We start from the raw sequence: 19,122 nt of genomic DNA on the forward strand, positions 1-19,122 counted from the left end.
GAGAAGGCTCCGGGGAGACCTTAGAGCCCCTTCCAGTCCCTGCAGGGGCTCCAGGAAAGCTGGAGAGGGGCTGGTGCCAAGGGCAGGGAGTGACAGGCCAAGGGGCATGGCCTGAAGCTGCAGGAGGGGAGATGGAGATGGGATGTAAGGCAGAAATCCTTCCCTGTGAGGGTGCTGAGGCCCTGGCCCAGGTTGCCCAGAGAAGCTGTGGCTGCCCCTGGCTCCCTGGCAGTGTTCAAGGCCAGGTTGGATGGGGCTTTGGGCAACCTGGGCTAGTGGAGGGTGTCCCTGCCCATGGCAGGGGGGTTGGAACTGGATGGGCTTTGAGGTCCCTTCCAATCCAAACCATTCTGTGGTGATGATGATGAAGTTGGTCCTTTCACGTAGTTTTCTAAGCCCACATCCAGCTGTCAGAAATTCTGCATGTATGTTCTCGCCAGACTTTTGCCAGTTCTCTGTGTACTTTCAGGTCACGTTCATCAGGTTTGACTGACATGAAAACAAATAAATAACTTTCCAATCCTTCCCTACCTGGGAGAGAGATCTTTTCCCTTTGCTTCTCTCATTAATTGTGTTAGCCACTTGATTGCGTCTAATCCTTTTAGTGAAGACTGAATGGATGAATGACACCCTGCTCCCTTTGCTGTGTAGTGGATCAGCCTTGCCTTTGGTCTTTCTCTTATGCCTGCTGCGCTATGTAAAGCTTTGCAACTGCAAGTTTTATCTCGTTCAATGCCTTGGCTTTGTTCAGTCTGTCTCTTATGCTCATACTGTATGTCTCTGTGTGCTCTGCATAAGGTGGCCTTACATGTACTTCTTGTGTCCTGGCTTGCAGCTGGGTGTTATGCACTGGTGCGCTTAGTGTTAGGTTAAGGAATGACTGTCTTTAATTCATAAACCAGACTTCTAAGAGACTGCCTGGTAATTTTCTGAGCTTACTGTGGTCTACCTGAAATGTGGCAAATTTTTGGCTACTCTCTGCCCTAGGAAGAGGAAGTAACCAGATGTGTGGCAGCTTTCTAGCTTTCAGTTAACTTTTTCCTCCAGGGAGAAATCCCTGGAGATCTGGGATCTGTTTTCTGTTTTCTTTTTTTCTTGTCCTAACAAAATTCATATACAGCGGAGATGTGCTTGGACGGTCTAGGACAGGGTCCACCTCACCTCCGTTAACTGTGTATAAAGCAGGCCTGTAACCTAATTCTTACTAATCTTTCTTCTAATGCAGAGGCAGTTTAGATACCCAGCTGATTCTCTGCACAGCTCTACTTGAATCCCATCAGCCCTGCTCTCTTCCTAAGGGAGGACAGGCCAGATGAACTCTCACGTCACCGCCAGCTCTGTGATTGTGGTAGTTCTCAATCTGACACCCCGCTGCTTTCTAGTGCTCGCAGGTCACCCGCCAGGATCCTCCTCCCCTTTCATCACCACCCAGGGATTCCCACAGTGGCCACTCCTTGCTGTCATCTGGATCTGAAATATAAGGTGATGTGTCCTCCCATCCATCATCCTTCTACCTGTGTTTCCTGAACACAGTACTCCTTGTGGCAGTAATAGCCATTTTTGTGAATTATCCCTCCGAGGTCTCTGTTACATTGTGGTGTCATCCATGAATTAAGTGTTCGAATGGTCACTTGTGTGAACCATTTCACACTAGCCAAATTCTGCTTCCATTTTTGATTCTGGAGAGGTGTAAGCCTTCTAGCTGAGAACTGCGTGCAATATTTGATCGCTCCAATAGGTAGCAGCATTACACACGTTAGAGTCATCCTTGCTGTGCTATAAAGACATCACTGAAGGTGGAAGATTGGAAGTAATTTCTGTTAAAGGATGCCTTGAGGTTGAGATTTGTTTCTTGTTTGTTTTTGAAACCTAATATTTGACTGCATCAGAGCACTTCCACTTCCAAAGCTGTCTTACTCCCCTGCTTGCAAAGAATCACAGCTCAAAACACAAATGAGATCATACCTGCTTTAATTATTGCTGACTGTATTTGCTTAACAGTAGGCTTAAGGTCAAGATCCAAATTATTCTACATGGATGTAGACACAGTTCTTGCAAATTAGTAGTTTAAGGTGCTGATCCTAAAAACTTTTAAGTACATGAATATGCACAGGGGCAGTGAAATTAGGCAATAAGCATGAAAGGGGAAGGTTCCATCCAGGGACAATTATTGTATTTCACAAGTACATACCTGAATAAAAGCTGGTGTGACAGGAAAGAAAATTATATGTATGCATATAAATGTATGTGTGTATATATATACATATATATTCTTCCAAGAGAAAGAACAGCTGATAAGGGTGATTATAGCCCTCTAAGAAAATAGCCTGAAGTCCTATTTCCACTGTGCTTGAAGTGGTTGAAATGTAGCTCTTCTCTGAAAAATAAAGTGATAAGGTTGCCTGGTGGGCATTATGTTCAGAGTTCTCCAGTGATTCCTCCCAAGAGTCTTACTTGAGAAGAGGTGTTTCCCGACAGCCAGCACCACAAAGATCATTTAGGGCTCAGAGATTTGAGCAGGGTATTTTCCTCCTGGCACATCATTATCGATCGCATGGTGGCTGAAGCCTGTGCTGTGCTGTCAGCATCAGCTCCAGAGTCCCCACGGGCTTTGGGGAATTCCTTCAATGCCACTTGCAGGTTGAAGTGTCTGGGTCTTAGGGAGAGATCCCGCTGGGATGGACAGAGCCAACAATACAGAGAAATTGAAATGGCAGATAAATGGAGGAGGGAGAGAATTACATTTCCCAGCTAACGAGCAGCTCCAACACCCGCAGAAGGGCAGCCACGAGTCCTGGCGATGGGCTAATGCCACAGAGGGCTCTACACCAGTCTCTTGCTACCTGAGGGCACTGGAGTGGGATCGGGCACTCGCAGGTGGGGTTCAGGTCCCCTAACACTAGATGCCTTGCAAGACATGTCTAGGTCTGAATGTATCGCCCTGAGTTCAAATGGAGAAGAAACAGCATCAGTCAAAAAAAATATTTTTCTCTCTGTATGTCCCACTCAAATGACCCATCAACAAGGGAGATGTGAGGAGGGAGAGAAGAGGCAGCCAGGAAAAGAGAAGTGGGAAAAAAGGAAGAGAAATGCAAGTAAAGAAATAGGATGTGAGTCCTGGCTGTGCAACAGGTCATTTGTGAGGCAAATCAGCCTCTGTTGTGTGATAAATGGCCTGAGGCCAGACTAGAAATGCTTATTGAGGGAGTCCTGGGAGAGGTGTGATGGAAGCACTAGGGACAAGGAGTGCCTGGAGACCTTAAAACGAAAAGACAGGTTTGATTTAGGACAATGATTCGAGAGAACATGCGGATTAGAGGTGAGCTCTGGTATAAAGCTGTATTAGCGGAGCAGCAAAGCCGCCCATCAAGCGCCAGGCAGGGAGCAAGAGATTAACAACGTCTGACCCACGGAGAAGAAGATGTCAGAACGAGTGCCCGCAGCCAGGAGATGAGGGGTTCAAAGAACAGCTACTGGGGCAGGCGAGGAGCAGAAATGGGCTCAAGGCAAAGGGGTGATGTTCCTAGAAATGCTGCCAGCACAGATCTCAGCAGCACTCTGCAGTGCCTAGCAGGGAACGCTGGAGGGAGCGTGGGCAAAGGAAGCAGCAGACAGAAATCCAGATAATTTTCCATCTATTCCATGAGCACAGTGTGTTTTTATTATTTTTGCTATTGGTGGTGTTATTTCATCAGTCTGAGCTTTATGGGATGTGAGGCTGAAGTCCTGTTGCAAGCAGTTTGTTATCCAAACAGAGAAAGGAGGTAGCGAGCAGATGAAGAGGCAGCAATGGTTTGTAGAGGGGGAAACTGAGGCACAGGCGTGGTGTGAAAGTCAGGGCACTAACCGCTTGCATTTGTTGTGGAGATATTTTAAAATATAAAGGAGTACTAAAGAGTTGGATGCTACTGAGGAATTAGACTCTCGATGGGCACAGGGTGGAGTTTTTGGTGTTTTGGGTTTTTTTTGTTGTGACTGATCCTTTGGTGATCAGATTTCCTGGCTTGGGTTGGAAGCATTGCTCTGAGCTGCAGTCAAGGCAGGGTGAGGCCAGGCATCAGAGGGTCCCAAATGGATCAGTCCAAAGAAGGTCAGGGAGCCAAAAAGTCAGAGACAGCAGGCCTCAAGGACAAGCCAGGGTGTAATCCATGGATGGGGTGAAGATGAGGATCCCAAGGACATGGCCAATGGCTCAGGGCTTGGGAACAGCCTTGGGCAGGTTGATTTAAAAGAGATAAAGGGAGGCAGGGTCAGAAACCATTAAGGACCAGGCTGACCTGAGAGGAGATGGGATCGAAGAGGCAGGATTGCAAGATCTACAAACTGGTCAAGAGTCTTTGCACAGATGCACCCTCGGAAACAATCCACTACAGATAAAATCAGCAGGAAAGGATGCAACTGTCAGCAAACAGAGGCTTTATGAATACAGCACAGGAGAGCTAACGGGAGAACAGGCCAGTCTGGGCCAGCTCGTAATGTAGATGAGATGGTAACGAGTCCGTAAGAAACAGTGTCAGGAGACCGAAGGATTTGCACGTTTCTTGTTTTAGTCTTCCCCCAAATCCTGAGCGATTATTTGGTGCAATTTAACAGTTCAGGTTCAAGGGCAGGAAGAGAGGGCTGATGTGTCTGCTTGGAGGTCTGTAACGTGGGTAAAGCTCAGCCTGGAAATTTTGAGAAACGTCATGAAACAGTCTTTGAATTGCTAATCATTATTGTGGGAGAAAGGGGACGAAGGTTGCACGATTTTTCATGTAGCCAAGAGCCACAGATGCATGGTGCGCACCTTACCGCTGAGGATATGGGCCCCTTTGGGAGTCATTCACAGATGGGAGGGCTGGATCTCCTCGTGGTTCCCTGGCCCCATGGTGGGATGAGTCTGGTCTAAAGCCCCAGACGTGTGATGAGGTCCCAGGGTGACATGGAGGTGTCAGATCCTGGCGGCTGACTTCCAAGGACTTGGACAACCCAGCAGCCTCCACAGCAGCCCCAGATTGTCTAGTTGGTATGCTGTGAACAACCTGGTGTGGGACAGACATCTGTTGATGTACCATGCACAGAAGGGCTACAAGCAGTATGGAAGGCAAGATCAAAACTCAACCCATCGCTTGAAGTGGAGGAATAGCCTGAAAAAAAAAAATGAGATAGCAAGCAGTAGGATAAGACTTGAAGCTGGGAAATACCACATGTAGGGAAACTGGGAACAACCAGAAGGCACCAGCACTGGGAGGGGAAATAAAAGAGGAAGGAGTGGACCTAAAATGTAACTAATTAAGTGAGAACCTGTAGTAAAATGCTGGTTCAAAAGGACCAGTTCGCTTCTGGACCACATTATCTCTGGTGAAAGAGGATGATCGCTCCTTGTCTTAGAAATGGAAGAGCCATAGCTGCAATACCATGCCTATATCTACCACTGCACTTAAGGAAATTGGGGATGAACCAGATATAGATACTTGTCCACTGCCACCTGGAAGAGCAGAAATCAACATAATTTAGCATGTTGAAGAATATGCAGGGTACCAGAACACCTGGGACTGGCTAAGGGGTGGTGGGATTATCATTTTGATGGTCCAACTTGTCATGGATGGACTGTTTGACCCGACTACAGAATGGGGAAAGGAGGTAGGTGGCTTCTCAAACGCTCCTCCAGTTCATCCAGTTCTCCATATCTATCACTATGAATCAATTTAGGAAGCCCTCTCAGAACGCATCTTTCCTCAGGTCCAATGCAATGTCTTAACCACAAACCCCATCCTGTGCTATTTACTCTTCTGTAAAGTGCAGCTTACTCTTCTGCAAATTAAAGTGTCCCATTTAATCCTATGAAACACTCACTTACTTTGTTCAAACTGAGATGGGAAAGGGAAAAAAAAAGGATTTCCTGCAGATGATTGTTCAGATTTCAAAATTAATTCCCTTCCACCATTGTTGTGTTCATTTTCTGAGAAGCAGCTAGGCAGAAAATTTCATTTACACAAGACATTTTTTGCCAGCCAGGTTCAAATGTTATTTCCCACACACAGATACAGAGCAAATGATACTTTTGTAGATATGAGAATCTCTCCTCTGGTCAAGAAGCAAGAAAAGGAGTAGGTGAGCAGCACATAAGTGATGCCAATGGCTCAGTTCAACAGGACCCACCAAAAATATTCATGATGAAACTGCTGGAATAAAAAAGCTTCCTGCCCCAGATATCAAATACTTTTGTATTTGCAAATGGTTGCAAGGAAAGTTCATCACTTTCCAGGAAGAGGAGAAAATACCAGGCGCAGTAGAGCATGTTTGATAAATTATTAATAAGAAACTACGTGCTGAGGACTAGTCAAAATCCAGCAGCTGCAAACAAGGGTCAGGAGTGAAAAAAAAAGCAAATAGATCTGCAACAGTTTTTAAACTGTTTAAATGCATCCAGTTTATAGCCCGTTTTATGCATTAGCCCTGGTTGTCTGCGAAGTTCTTGTGGCAGGACTGAGATTACTTCTGAAGATTTCAGAACCAACATTGCTCACAGTCTCAGCAGGGTTCAGCTCTGTAAACACAGCAAATTAGGTTTAGGGCTTTTGAAGAGAAATAAAGAGGGAAACCCACAAGGACATTGCTCACTTTTCAAAGCGTAGCTGCACTTCCAAGGCTGACCCAGTACTGTCATTTCGGGGCTGTTTGAGCAACCACTGGAAACTAAAAGCACTAAAAATAGCCCACACAGGCTCATTAGCTCTTTAATTACACGTTGGGTTTCCTTTCTCTCATCTACACGTGCAACTTTGCCTGCGATCTCACCACTGACATTGACTGGGGAATGCCAGGAGGTGCCTTGGACTGGTGGACACTGGTGCAATTCACTGCCAGTCCATCTTCTTACTCTTCCCTTTTCCACGATTGGAAGAATGGGATTCTACCATGAAGCCCATGGTAAGACAAGCATGAAGGAATGGAAAATGCAGGGAAAACAGGGTGGGAAGTGACAGTAATTGCCTTTGAAGTGCTCAGCGCCTGTCCTGGTGCATGAAATCCAGGTGTGTCTTCAACAGGAGGCATGTGTTAAAGAAGCAACCATGAGTCCAGCTAAACAGACATCCATGAAACTTAGGCTACAGCAGTGCCCACGTTACGAGGGACAACTCTAGTTTTAAACCCGATTCAGTGGGCTGAGTAACATATCTGTAACATATTCCATAATCCTGGACCACAGGATTGTCAACACAAAGGTGACCCTCTAGACTGGGCAAGGCAAAGGATGTGTGTAGGATATTTCCCGCTACATCATTTTGATTTACTAAGCGCACCAATCCTACTACACTAACCTGGGCTCAGGCTCTGGATAGCTGTTGTCCACACTGGTCAATTGTCAGCATGGACCTTGGCCTGGTTTTGACTCAGACCAACCAGCACTGATCTTCCCGAGCACAATTCAGGAGTCAGCAAAGGCCAGGAATTATTCCCAAGAGCAATGTGGATGCAGCTGTCTTGTTGTGGACCAGTGTACGATAGGGGTGGTGACGCACTGAGATCTGCTGATCTTGCTACAGGCCTCGCATCTGCTACTGGTGGGCTATATCACGAGCAAGATGAGCACCATGGCAGCCACAGGGCTCGTGAGCTGCCTCTGGAGCAAGAAGAGGAACTGGCAACTCCATGCCACCATTTGTCAGTGTCACAAGGATTGTCCCCAAGGCTTACAGCCTGGTTGGGCAGATCAGAGGGAAGAGAAGTGTGAGTTACGCCCATCAACCAAAGCGAAGAAGTGGCAGTGCCTTCTCTGCAGAGGGAGTCCTTCTCCTAGAAGTGTAGGAATGCACCTCCAGGCTCAGCTACCCAGGGACACTTGGCAAAGCGAATCTGAATAAACCAAGTGCTTCCCTGCAAGGGGAGGTTAGATCCAGCCTCGTCATTCCTATGTTGAGGTATCACTAGAGTTGCCTGAATCAAGACCTCTGTGAACCTACCAGCTTTTCTGTTTGCAGTGCCGACAGAGGAGCCTCCTGTTTGCCACCATTCCCTCCCAAAAAACTGCTTTTACGATTGGACTCGATGATTTTAAAGGTCTTTTCCAACCTAAATGATTCTGTGATTCTATGAAATGATTCTATGCTCCATTGTGGTACTCATTGCTGCAGGATGCTGTGGAAGGATGCAGGGGTTGAAAAAGGATTCTGACACATTGCTGAAGGGCAGGTCAACCAGGTGCCATTAAACATAGTGATCCAGCTGCTACTTCCAGTTCAGGAAGTCCTTAAAGACCTGATCATAGCAGGCAGAGAGATGTGAAAAACAGAAAGGTCACTCCAGACTTGCCATGCATCTTACACTTTTTCCTGCACATCAGCTTTTGGCCAGTGTCTCAGGCCATGTGCTGGACTAGGTAAACCTTCAATTTGGTTTAACATGATTATTCTTCTTTTCAAATGTTACAGAATGCAAGTTAATGGTGCTTTTTGTGGAGCCCAAAGACAACAAACCAGCTGGTTTTCACAGCATATTTGGCTGCTTGGGTCCATGACTGCTCATTCCACCTGCAGATGCTCTGCCCCTGCTACGTGCCCCGATGGGGTGGCAAGCTGGGCTACAACAGCCTCTCTGAGCTACAACAGGAACAATAAAACAAACGACTGAGTGATCATTCCTGAGTCTTCCCAAGCAGCCAGGAAACACTCAGTATACCACATTGTTCAGGACATTTCCGTTTTGAACACTGCAAACTTTTTAATTTCCACATGCTCCTTGTAAAACAGGAGCTGTGCTGGAGCTTTCATTTGTTCACTCATCCTAGAGTCAATGAGCCAGGGAACGTATCATGGCACACTTATCCCACAGACGCATTCAAATCCATATCTAGTGCAAATGGCAGCACTAATAGTGCTTGTAAATACCATTGTTTACTTAGCGTTCTCTGAAGCACTTGGGAAAGTGCTCTGCTTGCAAAGAAAATCTCCGCTTTAACTCAGCACTCGGGTCCCAGCTTGTTCTACAGAAAGAGAGAGAGATTTACAAACAGGTGAAATTCACACCTGGTCAGTTGTTTTGTTAAGTTTTAAGCAAAGAGTTGGAAAAATCAGAGCTTAATCTACTGAGGTGTAGCTCTAATGAACCCTGGAATAGTGTCTACCTTCCCAGTGGTACTTAGAAAGTGGGTGCTGCCAGAGGTCAGGACAGGATCGGTGCTACCTAAGCCAGTCCTATTGAGGCATGTCTAACCCCTTCTTCATCTCCAGTTGTGAATGCTCAGCTCCCATGCAGATAACCTACCCAGCGTTGACTTATCCCACCAGGAGAAAGTGTCTCCTGGTATCACACCTCATGCTCCTTTTCAGCCTGGAGTCCCTTTGTTCACTTTTTCCTTACTGTTTTGTTTCTTAGACTGTTTATCTTATCACAGTAAGATCTCTAAGCCACCCTGGCACCAGGCATTGTATAAACACACGGATCTTGAATTAAACAATGATTTCATGGCCTGGCACTCTTCTTTGTGAAGATGAAGATGCTGGTGTCTTGTCCCTGTAACTCTACTATTATTTGCATGGTTTCAATCCAGACCAACTAGCCTTGGTTTCTAGACATGGTTTCAACCCAGACCAACTAGCACTGAGCCAAACCATCCCCAGGTTCTACTAAGGAGCCAGCACAGGTCATGAGTCAGTCCCAACATGCAGTTTGGGTATGGCCATGTTGATCCTTTCCATGGGTCCATTGGCATATATGCCTCGGCTCCTGTGAAAGAAGCTACTTCCAAACCTTCCTATCAAACCAAAGACTGGGCAAGTCTCCAGAAAATTCACATTGAAAACCTGGCCTAGGTGGAGGCAACTGCTACCTACCTTGTGCTATAACGTGGCAGGAGTCCGCTCTGCAGGCAGATGAGGAACAGCACAAAAAGCAGGAAAGTTGTAGACTGAGCTGAAGTTGTCGTCTCCAGAAGTTGTTTGTTAGTAGCAAGCCAGAGAAAAGTATTAAGGAAAGTGTTAAAAGGGAACTCGGGAGATTGATGAAAGGGAACATGGAGCCTGTTTTGTCAGACGGATGTCCTGGGATGGGTATTAGGAGGAAAGATAGCTGTGTAAAGCATTTTCTTCACTTGTTTTTTCCCCACTCTGCTAGGTGAAAGATGCTCTTTCCAGGATTGCTGCTCTGCTCTGGCCTTGGTGTGGGTTAAACCCCCTTGGCTTTCTTCCCTTGGCATTTATTTCTGCCTCCCTTCCAACCCTCAGAGCTGTCCCGGCTGGTTTTTGATTTCCCTACATCCCTTCACAGCTTCTCCCACTGTCCCAGGATCTCTGCAGCCTCAGCCCTATATCCTACTCCTCTGCCTTCTCCTCCACATCCCAGCCTCAAAGACCACATTGCTATAGCGTTTGCCTGACGCTCGTGAGCCAGATTTTTCATTGTATGCAAAGAAGTGCAGGGATCTCTTCACTTTTGACACATTTGGGGAGCTGAGAGCGTGTAGGGGTAAGAAGAGATCCCCTTTGTATCTCAGGACTGATTATCCAAGCCCAAGGGACTGGCTTGGTAGCTCCCAACCCTCACCACAGCCCCATGCTGCAGCACACAGACTATCATCCCTCTAGTCCTGGGCTAAGAAAGGAATGGTCTTTCTCTGTTCTGCTTTAAGTGTCTTTTTGCCCCTGGAAGAACAGGTGAGGCCACAGTGAGTGAGGTGCAGGGTACAGCGGTTGCAAAGGGAAAAGCCTTCACACAAACTTAGGACAACGGTGTGAAAGTTTGTCATGGATGCCATCCTCCTGTGCTGAAAAATCTCATCTTCTTTCTTTTGGGAAGCAGAGGAGGATGCCCCACAACAACCAGCGTACGCTGCACCAAGTTACATCCACCCCAGAAGAAATTGTGTCCCTGTGTGCGTCTCCTTAGAAGAAACTGGCTTCTCCTGGAATGTAGCTTTTCTGGCTGTGACCTATTCCTTGGACTCTAAAGGACTTCAGCAGACCTGGCAACCCCCTTTTGGGAGAGAAGTCTGTAAGACTCATTCTTCTCTCTTATAGTCACAATGAGGGTGGACTGCAGGGTTTCCCTCAAGTCATGCCATCTTTCCAGATGGCAGTTGCCCCATCCTTTGGAGAGGAGTGGATGCAATGTAGAAAGTGCCTGTCCTCCACTGGTTTGCAGAGATGTATAAATTAGTCAGCTCAAAGAGGATAAGTCGAGTCAGAATAAAGGAAGCTTCTGCAGTGAGTGCCCACGCTCACCTGTTTTTCTTCCAGACGCCTCCCAATAACCCCTGTGCTCTCTTCTCTGATGTCCCTTAGGTGTAACATTGAGGTTGCACAGCCTCCCACCCTTTGTCCTTCTCCATTCAATATCTCCCAGACCTGCCTTCCAAGGAAAGTTTGACAGTGTTCTGAAATTCAGATCCTTCCCAGAACATCTGGGAAGCAGAAGGATGTTTGGTTCGAGCTATTGTTCTATATGAGACACCCTTTCTTCCTTCCTCTGTGGTGGGCCTTCATAGCTGTGTAGGGCTAGCTCTGGAGTCCTGTCTGCTGCAAACTATGACAGATGTGGCAGAATGAGTTACTCTGTACCATAAGGAGTTTCTTAAGATGAAGCTGATACCTTCTGGAGAAGGTCATGATTTTGGGACATCACTGTACAAGAAATCCACTTTCCCCTTCACCTCCCAAGGGTCACTTGTTTGACAACAGAATTGGTACCACAAAGCATTTTTATTTGTAATGGCCTGGGCAAGGTTGAGGAGGAACCTTCCTGGAGTCATTCTGTACTGAGCATTCATTATGCTTTGAAATTGCAGGTTCATATTCCCCTATTCCTACAAAAACCTCCAGAATGAAGAGAATGGCACTTTCTTGAGGGAAACAACTATGTATTTCAGTGATGGAGAATATTATCTGCTTCTCCTGGTAATACCCAGAAGCTATCACCAGAGATCAGTACCCCACTGGGCCTCTGCAATGAGTGTCCACCCTCCCTTATTACGTGTGCTGTGCAGTCCAACAAGTGGGCGTGATGTCCTGCACTGGTTATGTCTATAGCAGTAAATTAAACAACTCCTGGACAGGCTTACAAGCGCAATCCTGAGTACAGTTTTGGACCAAGACAGCTGGAAATGTCCCAAATAGTCCCTGGACTTGGCTCAGGAGTTAGAACAGACCATTCCCAATACGTGGTTTGGATGTTACCACCCTGCTCTAGAGGCTGACGGAGTTTGGTAGCATGGACCTGGCCAGATGGTGCCATAGAGCCAAGGATGTAGTCATCATCAGTATCAGGAATAGTGTGGCCAGCAGGACCAGGGCAGTGATCGTCCCCCTGTACTCGGCACTGGTGAGGTCGCACCTCGAGTACTGTGTTCAGTTTTGGGCCCCTCACTACAACAAGAACATTGAGGTGCTGGAGCGTGTCCAGAGAAGGGCAACGAAGTGGTGAAGGGTCTGGAGCACAAGTCTGATGAGGAGCGGCTGAGGGAACTGGGGTTGTTTAGCCTGGAGAAAAGGAGGCTGAGGGGAGACCTGATCACTCTCTACAACTACCTGAAAGGAGGTTGTAGCCAGGTGGGGGTCAGTCTCTTCTCCCAAGTAACAAGTGATAGGACAAGAGGAAATGGCCTCAAGTTGTGCCAGGGGAGGAGATTAGGAAAAATGTCTTCACTGAAAGGGTTGTCAGGCACTGGAACAGGCTGCCCAGGGAAGTGGTGGAGTCACCATCCCTGGAGGGATTTAAAAGACGTGTAGATGTGGTTCTTGGGGACATGGTTTAGTGGTGGGCTTGGCAGGGTGAGGTTAATGGTTGGACTTGATGATCTTAAGAGTCTTTTCCAATCTAAATGATTCTATGATTGTAACATTTACCTCATGATCACAAACAGATTTGCTCTCCATGCAACACCAGCCTCCAGCACCAATACAAAGGCATCACGAGCACGTTTTTCTCCTCACAAGTGGCACATCCTTGGTGCTTGTAGGCAGGAGTTACCCACTGCATGATAGACCTGAGTCTGAAGTAGGACAGCTTGTATAGCCTGTTTCATATTTGGCCTTTCTCTATGGCAGGAGGGATCAAAGGGTCAGTTCTCATTAACTGGGCTAAACGTGTGTTTGGGTTCTTCAGGGGGCTGGGAGAGGGACTCAATAAGAGGCACAAACTGAAGCCAGAAAACCGGATCAGAGAAGCCAAAGCACAACTCATTGCCAGCCATAGAGATGTGTCCCTCTCTGTATGGTGGGTTTATGCACCATCCTGGGCAGGGGCATGGAGAAGCAGGAGGTGACAAAGGAGGTGAATGAAGAAAATTGGGAATAGGAGTTGAATCTGGGGATTTGGTGGAGGCGACCGTCAATCCTTACTTATGGATTGAGTGAGTGGGGATGAGCAGGGACAGGAGAAGTATCAGGCACTCGATCCCGGTGTGAGTAGGCTCTCCTGGGAGTCTCAATGCAGGGACACCACCACTGCCAGAGGATGCAAACTGCTTCCCTCACAGTGGTGCACACGGGAGACATGGTGTGGTTGTGCCATCCCCTACCTGGGGACTCCACAGGGAGGTCACATCACCTACAGCCAGCAGCAGACAATCAGATTTCCAGCTGCATGGAAGTTTACTCTAACCCTGGACCTTGCTTACCCACCAGGTCTTCTACTCTCTGAGGCTACCTCGTTGTGTGGTTTGACGCGGTGCCCATTTGGTTTTCCTGGAGCATCCTGCTGAAGACACACTCTTGCTCTGGTTTAAGAGAAACTCAGGATTGCTGGGATCTGAAATGTTGCAGATCTGCTTTTGGTTTCCTAGGCTGTGTGTCCAGTGTGGAGTAGAAAGGAAAGAATAAAAAGACACAGCACACTGCAAACATGTTATTAAAATGAACTGTTTATATTATCTCAGTTGAGTCAATACATTATAATGTATTAAAATGGAAAGGTACAAAATTGAAATAAATACTTTCTGATTCATGTATAAATCTTTTGTCAAGATGACATTTTGTTTGTTTTTTCATCAGCACATGTTTCAATAAAACATTTAAAATGACAAAGTATCATTTAAAATATGGTTCATGGAAGAAAAGGTTGAAATCAAACAACTTTTGGCTTGTTTTGGCATGAGATCTTGACACAATCTGGGTTCCCCAAAACCACGTAAATGGTGGTAAAATATAAATGCTCAAACTTATTTAAAAAAATAAACAGGCTTTACAAAACCCTCTGATCCTTGACTTAGCCACTTTTCTGTATAGTCTGCACTTACGATATATACATTCATTATTGTCCAAGGGAAGACAGCCACTGACGTTCATTTAAAGAGCTTGGTGGAGAGGCCTAACAAACATTATGCAGCTGACTACAATTAACACGGTTTAAAAAATTCCTGACAGTGCAAAAAGGAAAAAAAAAACCAACACCAAAACAGCTTGGAAATCAAAGCGTACAAATGGGACAGGGAAGAGGCAAGTGCATGAGCCCAGATCTGATGCAAAGCTCTAGGCGTTTTGGCCAGGTCTAACAAAACAGCTTTTGCCAGGATAAGCCAGCTGGTCAGCTTCTCCTGCAAAGGTCCGCCAGCACGCACCTAACGTCGCCTCTTTGCTGGCACGGGTTATTTCAGGCTCCCCTGCAGCTCCCAGGGATATTCGTGCTCCTGGGAATATCACCCCATGGTACACGGGGACCTCCCGCAGAGACTTCTTTCTCATTCGCGGTGAAGGCGAGAGTTGCGCTAAGCAGAATACACTGGTGTAAGCCTGGCCTGGGGGTGGTGGGGGTGATGTCTAGACGAGAAATTGCAGAGCGGGAAGGGAAGAGGGGGGAGTGCGAATGTGGGTTTGGGACCTTTGAGAAGAGGCAGTGGGGAATTCACTCCTCGGCAGCGGTTTTTATCAGGATCGTAGAGCAGGCTTGTTCGTGTGCTTTAGTGTCAATAGTGTGCTTATTTCTTTGTCACTGTAGCCATGGGCTGTTATGGTCCCTCTAACCTCTACCATGTGCTTATCGTTCCGGGGCAATGGATGGGGTGCTGCTTGGGGCAGGACGTGAGAGCATGGACCCCCCTGTTGGATAATGGTGACTTTTTCCAAATTTCCAGGAAATTTCCAAGTTTCACCCAAAGGGGAAAGGAAACACAGTTACATTAAAAATTATATTAAAGAGAATCTTCCTGCCAACCTCTAGATAAAACTTCTTGATGCCTGGTACAAGTCCTGCACGTTGTATTGCTGCCAACATATTAAACTGCATAAACCGAAGAGTTGATTTTCTGTGTTTGGTTGTTTTTAAGGCAGTAGAAGACTTTATCACCTTGGAAAGGATGTACAGCCCCATCCTGGCTCAGTTGAAGGGCAGGCAGGACTTGAGGCGATGCTCCCTGTGCTGTTCTTCTTGGTGCTCTGGAGGCTGATGGGGACTAACTTCTCTTGGGTACCTGGTTGTTCCCGTCCTGCGAGGGAGGATCTCCTGGCACAAGCTGTTTGCAATGCTCTGAACGTTGCTGCAGGCACAGGGCTCCCGTATCAAAGTCCATCCCATTGCAAAGAAAGCCCCGTAAGGTTTGTGCCCTATAGGCCAGGGGGTCAAGGGATGTGAAGGGAAAATTGTTTGGAAAAATTGTTTTCTCTCCCTCCCTCAAAAAAAAGCCAGTGCGTCACAGCTAAAACTTCTTGGAAAATGCCAGCTTCAAGCTGTTTCCTGTTGAAAAATACCACAGCCGTGGGGAAATGAAGGATGTGATTTGAGGCTCTTGGATGTCTTTGACATTTTCATGCAGGTTTTTTTTTCATTTCAGAGCAGCTTTTCATTTCAAAATGCAGGATAATTTATAAAAAAAAGGAGGATGCAAACAGGGAAAGATCAAAACAACCTCCCTCCAAGATAGCAAAACTGTTTTTGTTGGCATATGCATTGTTTTGCATATTTTTGTTTCATGTTTGCTGTTAGCCTTGAGGTTTCCACATGTGTTGGAAAAACAAATTCACAAAAATTCTTAAGGGATGGAACAGTTCTTTCCTATCCAACTCCTCCGTGTGGAAAAGATGATTCACCTTAGCTAAAACTCTCCCCTTCTGTTTGTGATTCAGTTTTCAAAAGCAAAGGAAGCAGAAGTTCTCTGAGTGCTGCTTTCCATTGAGGGGGACCCACTCGAAGCTGCTCCAAGAATTTCCATGTACCAGTGTGGGGAAAGGAGATAATTCATCTTGCTGTTAATCAAATTCATGTGGTGCACAAGAAGGATCTTTTGTGGGCTCCTTTTCCACCTCTCGGAGGATAATTAGCACTTTATTTATTAATATATTTTTATTTTACCATGTTGTGTCCTAATCCAATCTTCTGTCAGCTTTCAAAAGCCCACCTCAGTGGAGATCCTTAGGCTACTGACTTTCTTGAAGGAAGCAGCAGAAACTCCCGCGCTTGGACAGAATAGTTTTCATTCTGTTAACCAATCATTCTGGTTAAGACGAAGCTGGGGATAAAATAGCATCCTTCACTGACTATGGGGTAGGCTAGGAACATGGCAGCTTTCCTCTCCTCCAGTGCCAGTTGCTGGGACTCATGACATAAATCCTGTCTGTTGGAGCCTGCATCCATTGACTGAAGCATGTACGGTCAAGGAGAGTGTGTGTCTGTGCACCAAGGGTAAAAACTCCTAGCAAAGCAGAGAAATTATTTTAAAATTACTTTTCTTTGCACTTCCTTTCAAACAGCAACCAGCAGACATTTCCCTGGATGTTCCTGTGGTGCTGTGGGACAGCCTGGACTGTGTCACAGAAAGCACTGGCATCTCATGTACATCCAAAAGGTGCACTCGCATGGTTCTCCAGTGAGATTTTGCAATCCAAAGACTGAATGTTCATGGTGGCAAAAAGAGATTGATTAGGTAGTTGTTGGAGGCTTGGGACAGTGGGGTAAAAACCCCTTTGTCCGTGGTTGCGTCGGTAATTTCAGCTATCTGAGGAATAAGAGGAACTCTTCCTATATCTGATCTCGTCCACACGTCATATCCAGCCTTGCCTGCGGGGAGTCCATGTAAACGCCCTAAACCTTGGCATCAGATGAAAGCAATGAATAAAACTCAAAACAATGTTGACTACTGTCAACACTGATGTCTCAAGAAAGATTTTGTAGAGGGAACACTGATGAGCTAATCTGTGAATGGAGAGCATTGGTACCCCACCTTCCAGACAAGGATCTCAGTAACAGAGCCTCACAACACCCCTGTGAGGTAGATATTATTATACCTGGGTGGGTAAACTGAGGCACGCATAGACGAAGTAGAGAGCAAGTGAGAGGAAAAGCTAAGACGAGGATCCAGGGATCCTTGACGCCAGTCTGTTGCTCTGAGTGGCATTTCCTCTCTGAAGAAGAAGACACGTGGCTGTCTGCTGGAAGGTGGGAGCGACAGACCAATGAACTCCTGGGACAGTGAATCAAAATTCATTTTCCTTGTTGAAGTCCAAGGTTCAGCTTCTTAAAGGTCAAAAAAGGACACTGGGCATATCACCAATGACAGAGATAATCCAGAAGAGATAAGAAACCAAGTCGGGATGGGGGGACATGAACAAAAGCACAACCAAAAGGTAGCTCCAAAGGGACATCTGTGGGCTCTCCACAAGAACACTCTCAACTGAACTTTGAAACTACAATGGAAAGACCAAAAGGATTTGCTTTTGCAGAACCAGTGGCTTCCAGTGAACCTTCTACCTCCTCATCTCACAAGAAAGAAAGAGGGAAGGAAAGAGAGAAAGACAGAGAAAAACGAATGGGGGGAAGGCGGAAGAGAGATAAAAAGAGAAAGAAAAATAAAAGAAATAAGAAAAGAAAGAGAGAGGGAGGGAGGGAGGGAGGGAGGGAGGGAGGAAGGAAGGAAGGAAGGAAGGAAGGAAGGAAGGAAGGAAGGAAGGAAGGAAGGAAGGAAGGAAGGAAGGAAGAAAAAAGGAAGAGAGAAAGAAAAAGAAAGAAAAAACCACATGTAAAGACACATAGTTTTCCCTGTTTGCAATCCATCCCTGCTGGGACAGAGACAAAGGGGATATTTTCCCTTCCAACATTCTGCAAAGTACTGCTAGGCAGAGAAAATACAGGGCAGACTGTCCCATGCAGAAGGTTTTTGGGAGATAGCACCTAGCACAAGGTTTGCTACAATAAGTTGGTTATTCTTTATTGCGTTGGAAATAAAACAGTCATGTAAAGTCCTGCATAAATCCACAGCTCTGGCCTGCAAAATCTCAGCGTCACCTTGACTTTGCTGAATGTTTTCAGGGTTTAGGGCTTGAGGGTTTTTATTTTTTTTTATTTTATTTTATTTTATTTTATTTGGTTTCAGGGATGGAAATTAAAGCTGGTCATGGGATTTGTTCTTCTTTGGGGCAGGAAGGGGAAAGTCTGTCTATACGGAGAGATTCTTCTCATGGGTTGCTAGTGAGGGTGAGGTTAGAGGGTGAGTGAAGCAGTATGCCGAGCTTGTACACCAGTGTAATATTTTTAAGAGTTTTTATCTAACCTCAGAACCTGCTCCCAATGAGCAAATCAAAGCTTGGTAGGCAACTAGAAGATGAACATCCTTCTGGCAGCTGGTAAAGGGCTGTGCCATGCCCTTGGCTGTTGCATGTTAGAATAGCTCCTGTTATTTCTATGGGACTCTGATAATTTACATCAGATGTATGGTTAATTGCTCAAATGAAAACATTTTCATGCTGGCCCTGAGACAGGGGAGGAGGACTGACCGTCAGGGTTGACCCTCTGCAGGATGCTGCTCTAGAAGCCATCTTCCCCCTGATGTATGTGGGGCCATGAAGAGGCAGATAGACCAAGGGCAAGGTGACACTACATGAACATACTTCCAGATTGCATCTCTCAAGGAACAAGCTCTTTTCTAACAGGACACAGCTCCTTTTCCCAGACACACTGGAGATACAGGCAGCCAGCTTTGTAGAAGCACAATGGTTAACTGTTAGGAAAGGCTCTTGCAAGGGATTGAATACTGATGTCCTCCATCTAAGGATGTTCCACATACAACCTTGAGGGGTCTGAAATAATTGATCTCACAGCCTTTGAAAGCAAAACTTGATTTCAGCAGGAGCTTTTCTATATAAAGACTTAGGATTGACTGAATTCCTCATAAAGAGAAAGATCCACTGAGCATCATGCCATGAAACATCGACCAGGTGA

The sequence above is a fragment of the Grus americana genome, chromosome 3 (assembly GCF_028858705.1).
Source record: "Grus americana isolate bGruAme1 chromosome 3, bGruAme1.mat, whole genome shotgun sequence".
Classification (NCBI taxonomy): Eukaryota; Metazoa; Chordata; class Aves; order Gruiformes; family Gruidae; genus Grus; species Grus americana.